Source organism: Taeniopygia guttata, chromosome 31 (assembly GCF_048771995.1).
Source record: "Taeniopygia guttata chromosome 31, bTaeGut7.mat, whole genome shotgun sequence".
Lineage (NCBI taxonomy): Eukaryota > Metazoa > Chordata > Aves > Passeriformes > Estrildidae > Taeniopygia > Taeniopygia guttata.
The window spans coordinates 3,729,215-3,748,549 of NC_133056.1; the positions used below are offsets into that span (position 1 = coordinate 3,729,215).

At 50.3% G+C, this 19,335-nt stretch overlaps 1 protein-coding gene across 1 annotated transcript in view; it reads left to right on the forward strand.

Moving 5' to 3' along the window:
* Positions 1 to 19,335, forward strand: part of LOC121468942 (uncharacterized) — a 37,350-nt gene that overhangs the window by 3,969 nt on the left and 14,046 nt on the right. The window lies entirely within an intron of this gene.

Below are 19,335 nucleotides of genomic sequence, written 5' to 3' on the forward strand. Positions count from 1 at the left end.
ACAACCAGCGCGTGGCAAATGTGAGGTTTTGTGTGATGCTGGTGGATCTCTGGGAGGGGGCTGGGCTGCCTCCTGCCCTGGCGCCTGGCGGGCTGCAGCCTCCTCCAGGCCCTTGCCACAGGGACGCGGGTCCTGCGCCCTGGGCTGTGGGGCCATCTCTGGGTCTCGGCTGCTCTCCAGGCTTCTCGGGAAACGCTGCTTGATGTGGCCGAGTTTTTGAAGAAGAGGAATCTCAAGAAGCTGCTGAAGAAGGAACAGCTGTCAAAGTTTGCCGAGTGCCTGGTAAGGAGGGCCGGGAAGCCGCAGCCCCAGCCTGGAGAAGCCCCCTGAGCGCGGTGCTCGGTGTGCGGGCTGGCAGCTGTGCCCCTGCCCGCTGCTGCAGCCCGAGGCCGCGCGGGCTCTGCTCCAGGCTCCTGCGGCCCGAGCCGGGTGCCGATGGAGCCGCGGCCCGGCGGGGCTGCGGGGTGGCACCGCGGCTCCCCGGGCAGCAGCCGGCCCTCTGCCCCCTCCAGAGCCCGGCGCCAGCGGCTGCTGGCCGGGCCTCAGGGCTGTGCGAGCAGGGGAGGCCGGGGTTTGCGCAGGGAGCGCCCGGCCCAGGGGCTGAGCCCGGGCCAACCCTTCCCTCCTGCCGCTCTCTGCAGCTGGCAGAGGACAGCAGCAGCGCGGCCGAGCACCTGCGCCGGGCCCTGCCCTACCTGCAGAGCCCACAGGAGCCCCTGCGAGAGGCGGCCATCAGGTTCATGGGTGAGCCACCAGCCCGGGCTCCCTCCCCGCCCCGCCGCAGCTCGGCCCCAGCCCCTCTGCTGCCCCGGCAGCGCCACCCGGGCCGGCGCCTCTGGCAGCCGTGCCCTGGGGCGGCAGCGTGCGGCGAGGGCCCAGGCTGAGCCCTGCCGGGCCAGGAGGCCGTGTGGCCCCAGGGCTGGCAGCGCCGCTGGCAGGGAGCTGTGCCGCTGGGCCTGACAGGCTCTGTGTTCCCAGGGATGGCTGGGCGCTACCTGAAGGGACAGCCAGCCGAGCTTCACCTTCTCACTCAGGGTGAGTGAGGGCAGCGGGCTGTCAGCGCGGGCTGGCCGGGAGAGCTGCAATGCCGGCCAGGGAGCTGCAATCCCTGTCCCGGCTGTGGCCAGCTTCGCTCCTTGTGTGGACGAGGGCTGGTGTGGGCAGGGCACAGAGAGATTTCAGGGACGCCAGTGGGGGGATTCGTGACCAGCGCCTTGCGGCTGATCCCGTTGGGTCTTCGTCTCTGTTAGGCATGGCGGGAGCTGGGAGAGATGGCCTTAGCAGAAGAATCGCTGGGTGGCCCTCTGGGCTCTGACTGTGGTAGTTTATCTGTCTTCCAGCCCTTGAAGCCATGAGCGAAGATGACAGCCCATCCTCCACTAACCTGGAAATTCAGGAAATTTTTGGACAAAGATGTGCAGAACTAAGGTCATCTGCTGGATTCAGAGAACCACGATCCCAAGAAGAGTACCAGGAGACAGTGAAGAGAGCACCAGGACTCAACGTCACTGGAGCCCCAGGCACACCTGATGCTGGCCACTGCTGTGCCTGCTGCAAGATCCCATAGCTGCTGCCTTCCCCCTCCCTGTTGACAGCTCCCTCCCCATTCCCTGTTAACAGCTCCCTCCCCATTCCCTGTTGACAGCTCCTTCCCTCCAGCCCTCAGACCCTGCCCATCCCCCTTTTTTTTCCCCCATCTCATCCCTTCCCTTTCCCTTCCATTAATAAAGAGTTTGGTTTCTCCCCCATACCTGCATCTCTGTGGAGCTGACGCGCACAAATCCCGGGCCCTGGGACACACAGGCCCCTGCTGCTGTTCTCTTCCACGCCGTGTTCTGTGCACACACACAGAGGAACGAGGGCAGATCAGGCTGGAGAGGTGCCTGTGCTGAAGGTGCAGTTCCACAACTCTGTGGAGTTGCAGATCTTGCTGAGCAGCCTGGAGCCCCTGGAATTTGGAAGAGCCAAGCTGAGTATGCTCTGAAGGCAGCTGTGAGGGATTCCATGGCAAGCTTCCACGGAGGGCAAAGGAGCTTGGAATGCTGGAAGTTTTCAGGAATAGCTTCCTGAAGGCTCAGCAGTGCTCCATCCCTGCACAGGATCAGGGAGAGGGCAGAACCAGCGACCATCCGGGCTTAGCAGGGAGCTTTGGGGGTGCCTGAGTGCAAAGGAAGCAGCAGCGCGGTGCCCAAGACTGGGACGCGCGACTCTGCAAGTGCCCGGAGCGCTGTCAGGCAGTGCCGGGATCCCGGCTGTGGTTCTGGTGCCCACAAGTGAGGAATGGCAGCCCCAGACTCAGAGCCAGTCAGAAAGCCAAGCAAGTGAGAGCAGAGGGAGGGCACCCTTCCAGTCTCTCTTGGGCATGGCCGCAAAACAGCCCCTGCTGCTTCTTCCTCCGCCTGTGTTTGGGCTGTGCTGGTGGCAGAGGCAGCCAGGCTGTGCTCTGCCTTCCAGAGCCTGTTGGGAGCGGGCATGAAAAGCGCTGTGTGCACAGCAGAGAGGCCTGGAAGGTGCTGGCAAGAGCGTCCTGCGGGAGCAGGGCTCTGGGCTCTGGCTGGGAACAGCCTGGTCTTGGTGCCGTGGGCGCAGGCAGGAGTTGAGGCACGTGAAGAGGCAGTGAGCAGCTTGTGTTTGTAGAGGGCCTGGGGCTGCACGTCTGAGCCTCCACCTGGAAAGGCACTTGGGGGAATAGGAGCTAGAGCTGGAGTGCCTGTCCTGAAAGGACATGAAGTCCTTCAGCCTTGCCAGCATTTCTTAAGGGTGTGTTGGTGTTGAGCAGAAAAGCCGCACATTTGGTGAAATGCATTTGGAGGACAGGGGCTTGCTTCTCAAGGACAGTGCTTCCCAGGGAGCTCCCAGTGAGACAGGTGCAAGTGTCCCCCTTTGGCTCTCTGTGCTCCTTTCAGTCCTTGAGGCCCACTGCACTTGGCAGAGGGGCAGGGGAAGGGAGAAGGCTGTGAAGAGCAGGTTTGGCATCCACCTGGACCTGCAGGGACCAACCCAAGCACCTGCAGCAGCGTGTGTTACCCCTGCTTTGGACAGAGGGGTGAGCAGAACCATCTCTGTCCATCTGTGAGCCCCAGACCTCTCTGTGGAGGCTGTGAATTAAAAGGCCTTTACACACTCACGTTTCACATCTTCCCCGTCTGCTGTGTTGCATCTCTTGGCAATATGCATTTGCCTCCTGCTTGCTGGGAGCTGCTGTGGCCCAGGGCCAGCACAGACTGGGCTGGGTGGGCCAGGCAGTGTGGTAAGAGAGTCTTGGCTGATCTTGGTGTGTGCCTGGCCTCAGAAAAGGCTTGGAAGGTTTGCCTGCCGAGGTGTCCTGCTCCTTGGCTCTCCCTGTGCATCTTGGAGAGCACAAGGGAGGCATTTCTGGCAGCTGGGCATCAGCAGGCCTTCAAATGGGGGTGTGTTGTAGAGCGAGCCCAGCTGAGATACCCTGAGAGGAGCCCAGGGCTCCTTGCTCCTCTCTGCTGGCCCGTGAGTGTCTGTCTGCTCTCGGGATGGCCCTGGCTGTGTCACGGGTGCTGCGTGGACACGAGACAGCCGCTCCTGTCTCGCTGGGTCCCAGCAGGGCCTGGCAGCTGTCCTGCATCCACGTCAGGATGCTGGCCAAGAGAGGCCCTGGAAGCTGAGGCAGCTGATTTGAAGCTTTTGCAGGTGCCAACAGGTCAAGGCCAACAGTGTTCCCTCAGGATACATCATTCCTGAGGGGCTTCCCCAGAGCTGCCTGATGCCACCCACTCCTTGTGGCACCAGCTGCTTTCCTGTGGAAGGTTCTACCTTCCTCAAGAGCACAGAAGAAGCTGGAGAAAGAGCTTGCCAGGCTGCTCTTGATCCTTTACCAGCAGCCCTGGGTGAGCAGAGTAGTCCCAGCTGAGCACAGATGTGCCAATAGAAGAGCCGTGCACGGGAAGGCTCGGTGGGAAGGGTGATCCAGGATCCCACCACTGGAAGGGTGACTCTTTGCCAATTGAGCATCCCTGCAATCACAGGTGGGCCGCTGACGCAGCCAAGAGCTCCGTGATGCCTCACCACACCCGTCGTGTTCCTGAGAGGACTCCCAGCCAAAGCTCAGCATCACGGCCACCTCTGCCACGTGCTCCCTGAGGTGACTCCTCTGGATATTGAGCCCTGGAGGAGAGGTTACACCTCAGGTTTTGCCTGGCTTGAAGAGAATAAAAAGTCCCATTGGTGACAGCAACATCAACAGGTAAAAATGTGCCAGTTTTTTTTACTTTGCTCAGTTTCCCTTTCCCTACACTGCTTTGTTTTATCTCATTTTTCATGGTTGCAAATTATCTTCTTTTCTTTCCCAAATTTCAAAACTTTCTCTAGATGCAAACTAGGAAGTGAGTGTGGAAGTGAGCTGCCTTCACCTTTATCTGCTGCTGTTGGACAGATGAATCCACACTACGGCAGAGCACTTGCAGATTACTCTCCTTCTTCTGTGAAAGTTTGCCTATCAGTGTAAGCGGCATCTGGAGATGGGAAAACTGAACTTCAGGTACTCCACCTTTCTTTCACCAAGTCAACAAGGAGATTGATTTTTCTTCTGCTATGCTAGCAAAGCCACAGGCTTGTTTTTGATTCCTACTCTTTATGACAAGGACGGGAGTTGGGAGTAGGGGGGAAGGAAGAAAACTTTGAGGGACCAGCTCTGCCCCTTGCAGTCACTGAAGGGATGCCTACCAAGGGCAGTGAAGGGAGAGGTCTTGCCAAGGCAGACAGTGCAATCATCTCTTTGTCTCACATAGAATCAGTGGGTCATTAATGTTTGAGCCAGCCTCTTATTTCACTGCAGTTGTCTGCATTGTCAAGGCTTTCCTCAATACATCAAAAACCTGAAGGCTTTAACAGCCCCCAGCAATGGCTGGAACAGGAGTTATTCCTGATCTAAAGCAAACCGTGCTGATGGCCTCTCTTTCTGTGATATTTGCGACACTGAGCAAAGGGATTGACCAACAAGAGATGATTACTTTTCCTTTTGTGCTCCCTTAGGTTAAAGTTTTGAGAAGACAAGGATTATCTCCGGTTTAGAATCCTGCTTTTGAGCTGATGGATTCATTGCAGGCTCTGCTCCCTTTGCACTCTCAGCTTCCTCCAAAAGAGGAGTAGATGTGTGAGAGCCAGAAAACCAACCATTGGCAGCCCTGTATTGTGTGGGATCTTTTATTTACAAAGGTGGGGACATTTGTACCATCACCTTCTCTTGATGGCTCCCCAAGCCTTGCTCTGCCAATAGAGCTACATGCAGAGAGGCCATTAGGAAGACTGAGGTGAATGCCTTGTGAAGGCCAGGAGACTGTTCTGGAGAAAGTCCCTTCCAGCACTGAATTTTACAGTGGTCCAATGGGCTGGCAGGTGCAGTTTGTTTTACCTGGTTGCTTGGTTGCTTTGATCTTTAAAAAGTCTTGTAAATGCCTAAGAAGAAGAAAGTTGTTCACCTGTTCTGCATAGTGGGGGAAAAAAATCCACCCCAAATGCACAATGGAGGGAATATCTGTCTCTCTGTGTCAGTGATGCTAAACTGGAGTTTCAGTGGGAGAGGGCTCAGCCCTGGACAGGTTTTCCAGGCTAATTGAAAGGAACATGGTGATATCTGAAATGCTACTTGCTCCATGTGCTTGTGGCTTTGTTTAGCATGGAGATCAACAGAAATGCATAGGTAGCATCTCTCTTTACACCTGAGCCTGTGAAGAGAGGGTGAACTACTTTAATGGCTCTCTATATTTATTGAAATATCTCTTTGTTGGGTATCCTGGGGTTTACACTGACTAGTACCTTTCCATAAGACATCTCTCAATCAACAGAGACAGCCAAGTTTACAGGGCAACATTTTTCCCCTGCTTGTCAGCATGTCAAGCAGCACCAAAACACACAATCTCCTCCTGAATCCCATAGCAAATAATTAATTTTTTAAAAACATCATCTACTGTCTGTAATGGTGTTGGAGATGGGTTAAGACAGCCACACTCCTGCTTCCTACCTATGGAGAGAGGAGAGCTTACAGCAGCTACCTGAGAGGCTGTTTAGGAGGGAGACCCTTCTCGGCACTGTTCTGCAGTTTGGGTGTTTTCCTTGCAGTTAACTGTAGATACACTTGAAAAGGAAAACAAACAGAAAAAACCCAAACCAGTGGGCTATTAACAAGAGGGTTTAATGTTGACAATGGCACTTTGCAGTGGGAGTGTGATCTGCTTAATGTTCCAGAGCAGAGCAGCCCATCAATTCACATCCCTTTCCTTGGCAGAGGTGCCAACGCTTCCCCCAGAAGTTAAAGCCATGTGTCTCATTTCTGAGAGAGGCTTATTCACAAAAAGGGAGGAAAACTTCATTGTCTGATCCACAGAAGGAAAAAACACACAAGGGGATAAATTATGAGAATTAAGATGGGCAGGCAGATTTCTGCAACTCGTGTATGTAAAAATCTGGTAGACTTGAGCTGTGTCATTTTAGATGCATTTCTCTAACCCACGTAAATATTTCTGTCAAAAAATCAAATCTGGAAAAGAAAGAAATGTCATTCTTCATCAAAGCTCTACAGTGATCTCGTTATTAAAAACAGAGGAGAAAGATATATCAGGAAGGCAAACAGTTGCAGCCACATAGTTGTTTTCAATAATCCAGTGAGTCACTACATAGAAAAGCCTTTCATTTCTCCCTGTAGTTCAGACAAAACAGTTTATTAGGATTTTGGTGAATTATTAAAAAAAAAAAAAAAAGAAAAAAAAGAAAGAGGAAAATGGTACCTCTTTATTTTAAAAACTGTTGCAATAAAAATTCAGATTATTCAAATTTTCAAATTTATCAAGTGCATTTTATAAGGCAGTAAGCACAGCAATTTTTTCCTCATACCACAAGATATTCCCTGGCTTTTCCATCTCACTCATAGTCCTATGTAAGGAGGCTGTTTACAAGGCATTGCTACAGCAAGAAAAAAATATTACAGAAATGAAAACTTGATCCAGCCAATGGCTGGATTTGTAATGGAAGACCTAAGTGGAAGGTAAACAGCAGCCTAATGTAATACTTTAAAGGCAATTCTTTAAAAGTGATGTATAGTAGATGCAAAGGGGATCTGTACTTCAGATCTTCACCCATGCAGAGGTGTGGAATAGAAGTTAATTGCATATGTAGCTATAATGCACACTGAGCAGCCAGAACAGACAAATACAAATATTTAAGATATTTCACTTTTTTTTTAATCACAAGGTTGTAAACTTGCATTTTGTTTTGGTTTTTTTTCCCCAGGAAATTGGACAGGAGGCTGGCTGAAAGTGTACCAGTGCTCTACAGGGATTTCTTGTGCATTTTAAAGGAAGGATTTGCGGTGTTCTAGAATGTGCAAATATCGTTTGGGGCTTGTTTTGTTTTGTTTTTTATCTCAAATGCTTGCCAAGGAAATCGAACTGTACAAACATAATTAATAACATTTAACCTTAAATTCTGAGTCTTCATTAAGTCTTAATTTAAAAACCTTAGGAGGGAAGCTTGCAACCATTCCTGTTCATAAGGTTGGATGGAATTTGGGGCAGGTTTTATGGCAGAAGAGGGAAAGCACTGAAATGGGGAAAGCTCAGCAAACTGTGCTGAAGCCAGTTAGTGGTCAAGTGGTCGTGTCATGGATAATGGGACAAGATCTGGATTCAAGGTACCTCTTGTGTGGTCAAAGCAGGCCATGGTGGACGTGGCTCTGGGCAGCCTGATCTGGTGCCAGGTGTCCGTGTTTGTGGGCTTGGGGTCAGATGGGCTCTCAGGCCCCTTCCAGCACAAACCATTCTGTGGCTAGGAATTTAAGAAGGCTGTGGGAGAACTGGATGGCTTGTGGGCTGAAAAAACAGGAGCTTTCCCTTTGTGTGAGAGTTACTACAAATCAGAACGGGGTTTTTTTCAGAATTATTGTTTAAAGAGTAACAAAAATTCCCCTGAAGCACAAAGAAGAGTACTCTGGGAACCTGAAAGAAGCCACCCAATTAGATGATAGAAAAAATATCTTATAAAGACAAAATTGCAGAAGCAGTCAATACAACACAAGCTTCGTAATTGTATTTTATGTAACTAAAGGCTGGTCTCAAGAAACATTTTAGTGCATTACACCACCCCACAATGGGCCCAGTGCTGATGCTGGATTAACTGTCCCCGGTGAGTGGCTGAGCTCACGTCTCCCTGCCTACCTGGAGCTCGACTCTGCTCTGCCTCTGGGGTTATGATCTCATCTCTGAAGTGCTGCAAACACAGCTGAGCTCCACACTGCTCCCACTGTAGGTCCCACTTCTGGAAACGTGGAGCTGGGGATCTGGGCCACGCAGCATGGAGGAGGTGAGACACCCCCATGCCACTCTTTCTCCCCACAGATGTTCACCACAGCTATCTTCAAAGGCTGTGGACTTCCAAAGAGCTGCTCGCCTGGCTGTGCATATATGGAGCCTGTATTTTTCCTTCTGCTTCTACAGGTGGGAACTGAAAAGCTTGCACCTATAGAGAAGCACCCATCATTGTCCTGACATCAGTTTGAGGTGGGCTAGTAGGTATTTCCAAGGGTCTCAGCTGTTTGTGGGCTGGGTGGTCCCTGCTCCGGCCACACAAGCCCCATCCCAGTGCCTGGGGCCCAGCCCCCAGACCCAGCCAGCCTCAGCTCTGGCAGCAGGGTCCCACTGTGCCAGCCTGGGGACACACGGAAGAGCCCTCTGTGCCTGACTGGAGTGACCATGGCACCTGCTTTTCTTCCAGGACTGATGGAGATCCCGCACAGAGATGGCACCCTTTTGTACATAGTTTTAGAGTTTGTTGCTGCCTTTAGGATATAGGTTTTAGGGCTTCGTTTTTTCTTCTGTAAATACGTTTCAAATATTGTTGTTAGATATGTTCTTAGGTATATACGTTCAATAAATTGTTGTTTTTACAAATATTCTTACAAAAGTCAATGTGTTCTGTGTTTTCATTGCTGTTCTGTAAATAAACAACCCTGATTTTTCACACCCCAGTTCTCTTTCCATTTGCTTCAGACACAGGCAGCATTGGCAAAGTTGTGTTTTCCGCTTGCTCCAGGTTCCCAGGGCGGGAGGTTCATGGGGGAGCTGGCACAGCCACCCCAGGAGTGGGGGTACCTGCACAGAGGGGTCCCACTGACAGAGGTCACTGTCTCCTTGCAGTCTCTCTGGACACACTTGGTAGCTGCAGGGGCAAATCCCAGCGTGCCCGGTCCCGTGGGATCCCATGTTGGGACTCAATGTCCCAGCCAGGGTGAGCACTGCTTGTGGCCCTGGGCTCAGCATGGCAGGCCTGGTGTGAGCACCAGTGCAGACTTCAAGCTGGCCATGCACAGCTCCGTGTTTCTCCCAAAAATATCACTGCTGCTGCACCTGGGGTTCCCCAGTGCTGGCCTTGTTATCCCTACTGCATGGAGGATCGCATGGCATGGCAAAGGATGGATCCCATGTGGCATCCAACCTGCCCTGATCCAGGCTGGGCACCAGCAGGGGAAGGTGCAGTGCAATGTCTGCACAACCCAACCAGCCATCCTACCCCAGCCACTGGATGAGATGGAAAAGCAGGTGGGGAGTGACTCCAAACAGCGTTGTCTGATTTATCTTAGCCAAAACCAGCACTGGGGGTTGTTGGGAGAAAGGGAGAATTCACATGTTCAGTGACACATTGGAAGGACCCTGATCAGATTCACAGAGTAAGGAGAAATTCTGCATCCCTGATTTGCAGTATTTTCAGCTAAAAAACACACCTGTCAGCCCAGGTAAAAGCAGATGTTCAATAGAGAGCTGGGTGGGATTAGGTAACAAGCAGATAGGAATAGGGAAGCAGCAGTATGTGACTTCTGTGTAGTTCTGAATGATGTTGTTCAAGACTGAGCTGCATAGTAATAAGAAATGGAAAAGCAATGATGGGAAAATTAATAGACGTACACAACAATGGAGATGAGATTGGATCTGAGGCAGGACTTGGTTCCAATCAAATCTGCCTGGGAAGAGGCCTGGCTTAAACTCTCATTGTTTGCTTTCCTTTGAAGAACAACAATATCCAAAATATGACAGATGAATATCCCTGGGGTAGAGGTTGGTAATTCAACTGCAAACCTCAGGAGAGGAAGGATTGCAGGAACCACAAGAGGAAGACAAATTGTAGTCTCATCAAACAACAGAAAAGTCCAGGGCCCGTGTATAAATATACAGCGCTTGTGTTGAATTCTTCCAGGAAAATGCAAGACTGAAGTGAATCCCAGGTGTTTGACTTCATGAAAATTAGCAAGCCCTGATTCGATTTCCTTCCTAGTCGGTGAATATGAAATCCCTGGGCAGATGCCTCAGTTCCAGGTGTAGGTAGAGTTACTGTATCCAGGAACCTCTCCTCTGCATCTCCCATTTTTCTGAAAACAAGTCCACACAGTGGCCCCAGCAGCAGCACGTGTCACCCTCTGAGCTGCACTCACTGAGATTTAGATTTCAGCCCCACTGAAGAACAACAAAGGCTCCTTTGTGCCCATACCCAGAGACAGAGCCCAGAATTGATGTTGGAAGGGATTTAAAGGGCAAACACAGGTGGCTCTAATCCCCCTTCTCACTTCACCTCGGCAATGTAGCTCTTCTTTTGGCCAAGTTCAGCAGCCCACTCATAGAATCCTACAATGGTTTGGCTTAGGAAGGAACTAATGACCATCTCATTCCATGCCCCCTGCCTTCCACTATGCTAGGTTGCTCCAAGCCCTGTCCAATTGGTCTGGAACACCTCCAGGGATGGAGCTGCCACAGCTTCTCTGGTCAGTCTGTTCCAGCGTCTTTCCAATCTCACAGAAAATAATTTCTTCCCACTCTCCTTCTAAACCTGTCCTTTGTCAGGCTGAACCCATTCCCCCTTGTTCTCTCCCTCCAGACCCTTTTCCAAAGTCCCTCTCCAGGTCTCCTCAAGCACCTTCAGGCATTGGAAGGAGCTCAAAGGTCTCCCTGGAGTGGCTCCAGCAGCTCCACATCCTTCACCAATTCCAGAAACCAACCAGAGTTCAATAAATAAGAGACAAGAACTAGGTGGTTCAATCATGGTTACCAACACATGGAAATGACACAGGAACCCTCAAGCCCTGTGGCTCTCTGAGACCAGCTCTGCATTCCTCCCACGCTGAGGGAGGGCATCAGCAGGAGGGATCAGCACTGCCAGGGCAAAAGGTGGCCTCTTTTCATGGCCCTTGAAACTGGGCATGTGAAATGAGGTACACAAAGCCAAAGGCCAGGTGGACCTGTCATCTCTGAATGGCTCTTTACAGTCTTCCCAGGAACATGGATGACAGTCACTGTTTTGCCAGGGAAAGAGCATCTGTTGGGAATGTGGTGCAGAAAATGTGCTTTCTGCTCCTCTCAGAGCCAAAATTCCTACCCATTCTTGTAAGTCCCTCTAAGATAAGGACCCTGTTCAGCTGAGTGACAGTGAAGCAAAAAAGCAACCCAGGAATGCATTTTCCTGCTCACAATACCCTCCATTCACATGGGTGACTTCGCACTGGCACACAGGAGAAGGGAAGGAACCCAAACACATCATTGTACATAAAATCAGATGTGTTGAGGGTTGGACAGATCTCACAGGGATATGGAAACCTCCCCTGAAAACCCAGTCAGGGAGAGCCTGAGCTCTTTTGTGGCTCTAGGCAGGAAGATGCTCAGGATCTCCCAGAGAGGCTCAGCAGGCAGTAGGATTGTGCCTGGATCTCGCTCTGGAAATGCCAGTGGCTCAACTGAGAGCTGCGGGAATGATTTATAATGCACTGAGAGGGGCCACAGTCCTGCAAGGGTCTTTCATCAGGAGCAAAGAGCAGCCTGGAGGGTGGGGAATGCTGGAGCTGTACCACTGTGTGCTCATCCTTCACCTGAATGGGGAGCTGCCCCCAAAGTTGCTATGTATCACTTTTATGGTTCTCTTGTTGGGTATATTTTGGAGCAGCTGTTTTCTGTGGGTTTTTATGGTGGGAAGCAGCCATTTGCCTGCTGTGATATCCTCACAACTAATACTAACTCCTCATTCCCTTTGGTTTTATTTGGGTTTTCTTAATCCATTGGTTTGATTGGTTTGTGTGGGTTTGTTTTTTTGGGTTTTTGTCTGTTTTTGTTTGAGTTTTTTGTTTGCTTTTTTATAAGACTCAGGTGAAGATGGCATAGCAAAACTCAAGAAAATGTACACCAGGCTTGACTTTCCAGAAATTGCTTTTGGCTGGCTTTAACTGCATCCTCCAGGCTCAGGATAACCAGTACATTTGCAGGTTTTCCTCTGCATCATCAGCTTGCCCAGACTTTGTTCCATGTTTCACAAATGGAAAAGAAAATGGATATTGTGCCAAGCTTCATTTCAACCTGCATCAGAATGATGGAAAAGAAGAAAAAAAAAAAAAGGAAATATTCACCAGTTAGAGCAGAACCAGTGTCCCACCATCTTCCCCTCCACTGTTATTAATTTTGTACATTTAGAGGCAAACCTGGGCCTAAAGCTTCCATCGCTCAGTTCCTGATGCAGGACTGCAAGGGTCCCACAAGAAAGGCTGGGACAGAGTGTTCAGAGTGTTCAACAGGGCCTGTGGCAACAGCACAAGGGGCGATGGCTTTCAGCTGCAGGAGGCTGATTGAGGTTGGATCTCAGGCAGCTGCTCTTTTCCACTGAGGCTGCTGAGGCACTGGCCCAGGCTGTGGATGCCCCATCCTTGGGAACAGGGCTCTGAGCACCATGGTCTGGGGGAACGTTGCTAAGCATGGAACCAAAGGCTCTCTAGCTCAACTGTCACGTCACAATCCATGTCCCACCTGGAACTGCCAGCAGCCAGCAAGCAGCACAACACAACTGTTGGCCCTGGGGTCAGCACGCCCTGCACGCTGCTCCTGCCCGCTCCTGCCACCCTTCTTGTTCCTGCCCGCGGATACCCCCATCATCAGGTTCCATAGCTGCTGAAGGCCTGGATTGCGTCATCCATCCCTGCAGGATGTTCACATTTGTCCTGAGGAAGGTACGGTGCCACTCCATGGAGGTGGATCCCCCCAGCTGCCCGGGTGGGCTGGAGTTCTGGGGGGATGGGGTGGGACAGGGACCCCACTCTGAGGTTTTGCTACCTCTGCAGGCTGTCGCAGACGGAGTGGAAGAAATGGAGGTGGACACACAGACTGATATGGAGGAGGAGATGGATGTGGATGGAGTACAGACTGGAGAGGAAGAGATGGAAGTGGATGTGGAAGAGGGGACGGATGTGGAAATGGAAGAGTACGCTGAGGACATGGAAATTGATCAAGAAGATGAAGAGGAGGCCATGGTCCTGGGATGAAGACCGATGCCAGCAGCAGGACAGGTACGTGGTCCCCACAGGACGAGTGGGTTCCCTGCAGCCAGGCTGGGGCTGGGCTGGGTGGTCCCTGCTCCGGCCACACAAGCCCCATCCCAGTGCCTGGGGCCCAGCCCCCAGACCCAGCCAGCCTCAGCTCTGGCAGCAGGGTCCCACTGTGCCAGCCTGGGGACACACGGAAGAGCCCTCTGTGCCTGACTGGAGTGACCATGGCACCTGGTTTTCTTCCAGGACTGATGGAGATCCCGGGCCGAGATGGAACCATTTTGTACATAGTTTTTAGATTTGTTGTTCGCTTTAGGATATAGGTTTTAGTGCTACGTTTGGTCTTCTGTAAATACGTTTCAAATATTGTTGTTAGATATGTTCTTATGTATATACGTTCAATAAATTGTTGTTGTTACAAATATTCTTACAAAAGTCAATGTGTTCTGTGTTTTCATTGCTGTTCTTCTGTAAATAAACAACCCTGATTTTTCACACCCCAGTTCGCTTTCCATTTGCTTCAGACACAGGCAGCATTGGCAGAGTTGTGTTTTCCGCTTGCTCCAGGTTCCCAGGGCGGGAGGTTCATGGGGGAGCTGGCACAGCCACCCCAGGAGTGGGGGTACCTGCACAGAGGGGTCCCACTGACAGAGGTCACTGTCTCCTTGCAGTCTCTCTGGACACACTTGGTAGCTGCAGGGGCAAATCCCAGCGTGCCCGGTCCCGTGGGATCCCATGTTGGGACTCAATGTCCCAGCCAGGGTGAGCACTGCTTGTGGCCCTGGGCTCAGCATGGCAGGCCTGGTGCTCACGCCAGTGCAGACTTCAAGCTGGCCATGCACAGCTCCGTGTTTCTCCCAAAAATATCACTGCTGCTGCACCTGGGGTTCCTCAGTGCTGGCGTTGTTATCCCTACTGCATGGAGGATCGCATGGCATGGCAAAGGATGGATCCCATGTGGCATCCAGCCTGCCCTGATCCAGGCTGGGCACCAGCAGGGGAAGGTGCAGTGCTTTGTCTGCACTGCAGTGTTTTACTTATTAATAGCCCCCCTGAAAGGGATCCCAGCACATTCTCTCGCTAAGGGAGGAAATAACACAGCAAGAAAGGGCTGATGTGGAAAATTAATCTCATCACATCCCAGGGGCTCACCACCCCTTTCCACACCACTCCTGGATGGAAAGCTGCTGCAGGGACCTGAGGTCCGTGCTGGGGAGCAGCAAATCCGAGTGTTGAGCAGGCAGGGTGCCAGCAGCTGCTCCTGCTCCTCCTCTGAGTCACTGCCCCCTTACCTTGGCGAGCAGAGCCAGGAGCACCTGAGAGCAGCTCCAGCACCCCAGAACGTCTTGTTTCCTGTTACTCCAGCAGCACACTCTGATTACACATTCTCCCCCTGCTGCTAATTAATTAAATAAAATCAGGAGCACGTTAGCAGATGCAGAAGGGACTCACCCGTTGGCACACGCTGCCTCTGACCCCCTCCACAGCAGCCCTGAGGAACAGAACTCTTTTTCCTCAGCATTTCAGGGCTGGTGTTCCCCCTCTCCCAATTTTTGCCCTGTTTCTGGCAGAAGGCACCAAAAAGAAGTTACTTGCATTAGGAGGGAATGTGTTTTGGGCTGATTTTGGACAAAAAGCTGGGTCAGGCCTCATCCGTCTCCCTGAGGCCTTGGGCTGCCACGCTCTGGGTGGGAGTTTCTGCAGCAGCACCTGATCCTCTGCCAAAGAGCATTAAAAGCTGATTTCATCTCACAGCACTAATTACTTCTCACAGGGCCTTTGATGCTGCTGAATAACTCATTAAATTCCCTCTGACCTGCCACAGCTTTGGCTGAGGACACAGGGCCCTTGCAGGCCCGGGTGCCTCATGAAAGCCACCTCAGTGCCACCACACAGGCAGCGTGTGGCAGGGCAGGCTCATCCAGGACACCATCCACAGGGTGCAAAGAGAATGGAAAGCTCTGTCAAACGTACTGTAAAATCAGTCAGAGAAATATTCCTTGACCAGCTGTCTCTCCAGGCCCTGCTTCCAGGGCTGGCACCAGCAAATGGGCCCTTGTGTGAATAGATCTGTCAAAGCCCACAGGAGCAATTCCCATCCCAGCCCTGCCTACTCACAGTGGCATCATTTTGGTACCTTACTATTTCAAAGGTGAATGCATATTCTCTCTAATTTGCTAAATTGACAAATTTACTCCTCTCAGGAGACAGTCTCATTTCCATCTTCTACCTCTTTAGCTTTGTACACTCAGTCTATAACATGAAAAGATTTTACCTTAATTTCTTCTCCAGGAAAGAAGTCATTGATCTTTTATTTGTGGCACTTTAATTTGGCATGTTGACTACAAAAATCCACTGCTCATCACATCAAAGGCTGATCCAGTATTGCCAGTTACTCCAGCACTGGAAATCTATAGTGGGATGGGTGGAAGGAACAGGGTCAAAATGAATGGGTCTTCTCAGAGGAAGAAGCAGAATCCGAGAAGACAGCACAGCTTTAAATTAGGATATCTGCTGTGCATGGCAAGAAAAAACACAAGCCATCCTGTCTCTGGATGTGATTCAACCCACTTGCCCCCAGCTCTGGAAGTGTGGTGCAGAGTCTGGTCCTCACTCCCCTGGCAAATGACAGGGCTGGGCTGATCTCAGCCTGGAATCCATGCTGATTGACAGCAAGGACTCCGACAAGATAAGTTTTGCTCTTCATCCTTCCCACTCTCCAGGTATTTCTCTAGGAAATTCCACTCTCTAGTGTGGATAAAGCAGTAGAGATGGAAGGTTCTGTGTGCCCCAAAAGTCATCAGCCTCTTCATCCCACAGCTCTCCCACTCACAGCCGTCAGTTCTGTGCAGAGCAGGCACAAACTGGTCACTACTGGCACTGCCTGTGGTCTGAGCTGGGAACTGTGCATCACCATCAAGCTTCAAGTGCTTTCTAGTGGGAAGTGTTTTACACAGTTCCCTACAGATTCTGGTTCTGGGTCAATCCCACAGCAGCTCTGGGGAGTGTTTAGGTCAACAGGATCTCCCAAGGCTGCAGCTGGAGCTTGGGGCTTCCTTCCAAACCACAGCACAGTAAAAATATGTACTAAGGTCACAATGAAAAATCCTCTGCTGAGCCTTCATAGTATCTGTCAACTCCTAATTCTGATTGTAAAATGCTATTTAGGAAGATCAGACTGATCAAAATCAGGACTTTTTTGTGGATTTTTGTAAAAATGCTTTTTGAAGCTTTAAGATGGAGGGAATTTCACCAATGTCATTATTCCTCTTACAAGATTTTCAGCAACCTGTTATTTTGACTTTCCACTCTTATGTCCTGCCAACTTTTACCTGCCCAGAGCCACTTGTTTTGCTGACAGCTGCCATGCCCATGCGCCATTTGCTGGGCATCACCTGCATGAGGCCTCAGGAGCTCACTGAGGAAAACTCACTCCTTCATATTCTTTGCAGAGCCAGGGAAGATCTTGCTTGCTCAGTTGGGCAGTGGAAGAGTTTTCTGTTCAAACCTACTCTGTGTGGCATACCCGATGTATTTTTGACTCAGAGATATCTGTTTATTTTCTGCTCTTAAATAAGGAGTGAGCAGCTCCATGAGTAACACCACGGCAGAGGAAACACAAACAGGCTGTTCCTCAAACATCTCTGAAGGGATAGTGCTCTGCTTTTCAGATGAGATTAAGAGCTCAATTACAGTAGAGAAAGAAGCTTTCATTAAATCACACACAGAACATAATAAGGACAAATTACAAAGCTTCAGAAGCAAATCTGTGTCAGACTGCTGGCTAAGGAGGCCTTCAGTGGTTTCTCCTGCCCTTCTGAAGAAATGAGTCCTGCACACCTCATCTCACCATGCTTTTGAGGAAAGCTCACAACCAGAATTCTATGAGGCATCCAATTCTTTGAACAGTATAAGCAACTACCCCCTCATGTTTGTAATGAGTGGGGTGAAGCCTCGGGTTAGTGCTGATGTGCACAGGTTAGAAGTGCAATAGTTTGTTCTGCTAGCCCAGGAAAAGCCCAGAAGCTCAGTGTTGTCTCAGTCCCATATTGATAAGAGGAGATGATGTGGAGTTTAAAGAATTTTAAGGCCCAGCAGCTAAGGGATGAATCAACTACCCAAAACCAGACCCTGGACATAACTGTTTAATTCCAGCATTCCTGCCATACTCTCCTGTCTCCATGCAAAAGCCTCCACCAAGAAACCTGCAGATAAGGAGGTAAGGAAAGAACAAGATTCAAGCCCCTCACACGGAGGAGAGAGTTCAGAGACCTTCCAGCCAGAGGGATCCCTCCCTGAGCAGCCAGGCTGCCCAAACTTTCAAAATCAAAGATCCAGTGTGCAAATCCCAGGCACACAAACCACAGGCAGAAATACCCATTGGCCTCTGGATTTGCAGGTGACTGTACAAGTGTGAACCTGGAGCTGAGGGATTGGATGTTTTTCCCTCCCAGGAAACCCAAGGCACTGCATGGCAGAGCTCAAGGTGGAGAGCAATTGGTTACACGGCTGCCCAGAATCCTGCACCTGGGAAAGGGGAAGTCCAGGTTCAGTCACAGAGTTGTCACCACTTGGTTTTTCTTCCCTTGTTATTCTGCTCTCCTGGAATATATTATGGTTAATTAAAGGCACTTAGCTAATTGGATTGTAAGCAGGTGCTGGTTAACAAAAACAAGCCACTGTTCCCCTTTGAAATGCCAGACAGGAGATTCATTAAAATTCCCTTTGAAAAGACATCCCCAAACTCCCTGATCTGTTGATGAAAACAGTCAAGGAAAAGTTAAGGAAAAAAGAACAAACACTGTTTTTCAGGAGGTTTCACAACTCAGGCAACTGCAACCCCCATCAAGTATTAGGATTGAGGATTGGCATTCCCACACCAGGAAACCTTTCAAAGACTCATAAACTTTCACTGAAAAGCAGTTCCAGGATGCACAGAGTTGAACAACAATCCCATGAAGACAGAATATTTCCATCAAGGCCAGGATGAGATGAGCAGGAGAGGATGACTGGGGCTCTTCAAAAGCCAGACCTCAGAGCTGAGGCAGGATTTAGTCCTGATATCCCTCTAGTTATCCAGAAAAGGATCAAGACGTGTGAGGCAGCTCAGAAAGCCAGAGTGTTAAAAACAGCAGCATGTACAGAGAAGGAAGAAGAGGAAATACAGCTGGATACTTCCTAATGCTCTTCTTTGGACTGACCTGGTGTCTGGTGCAGTGAGTCACAGAAAACTTGCTCAAGACATGGGTGCCAGAACTGAAAATGCTCACTGATAAGCAACAGAAAAAATTAAGAGCATATAGAAGTGACAGTAGTCACAAGGACCTGGAGAAGAAAGAACCCCAAAAGGCCAGACAGGATGTAATATCATGCATAATGAGAGTAAAATACATGTTGCTATTCATCATGTATCCAAAGAATTACAGAATAGTTTGGCTTGAAAGGGACCTTTAAAGGTCATCTGGAGCGACAGAGGATTGATAGCAAGAGAAAAACAGTATCTTAACTGCCAGGGGAAACTGTATTGAAAGCAGCCAAAGATTAGAGCCAAAACAACAAGATCTTATCTTTGAACTAAAGACTTATCAATAACTAATGCTGTCTGCCACTGGGGGACACACTAAACCAGAATCCCTCCATGCCAGTTTTCCCATGCTGTGCTATCAGAGCTCTCCCTGCTCCCCAGCCCCTGCAAGAACTGGACTTTTTGATGTGACCCCAGCATGGCAGCAGCCCACATGAAACTCCACCTCCGAGTAGAGCAGCACCACTTCTCCAAAATAAGGCAGTTTTTACCCGAACATCAAGCAACACTAAACTTCTCTGGGAAGCACTGGGTGCAGGATAATTAGGGACAGAAAAGGGATGTGTCTGTGGAGCAGAGAGCTGGTTTAAATTCTCATTAGGTTGTTAACAGCTGGTTTCATTAGTCTGCCTACAGACAATCATAATTACTTAGTGGCTACTGCAGGGTGAAATGCCATTTCAGTTTATTAACATTCTCAGAGCTGGAAACCTGTCAG